Source organism: Rhagoletis pomonella, unplaced genomic scaffold (assembly GCF_013731165.1).
Source record: "Rhagoletis pomonella isolate Grant_MI unplaced genomic scaffold, Rhpom_1.0 Rhpom_scaffold_00001, whole genome shotgun sequence".
In the NCBI taxonomy this organism is placed as follows: Eukaryota; Metazoa; Arthropoda; class Insecta; order Diptera; family Tephritidae; genus Rhagoletis; species Rhagoletis pomonella.
Window position 1 is genome coordinate 104,261,923 of NW_023458555.1, and position 291 is coordinate 104,262,213.

Consider the following 291-nt stretch of genomic DNA (forward strand, 5'->3'; position numbering starts at 1 on the left):
TGGCCATTACCAGTCGGCACCCTCGTGGAGGGTTCAGCCGGAGGATTACGATGGTATAATTTTAAATGCCTAATTGACTGTTCTTCACTATGCAAATGAACTTCAAAAAGTTTAACTGTTAATAGCTAAGTTAGCTTTAGGACAATCTTGACCATCTTATATAAAGAAATATTAAGCCCGTTTCTTTAGCTTTAAAACGACGTTGAGACGATTGGAAGAACCCGAGATATAACGATTTGAAGGAGTACATGATTAGTCCGAATCACGAAAAAATGCAAACTTTGACAGATC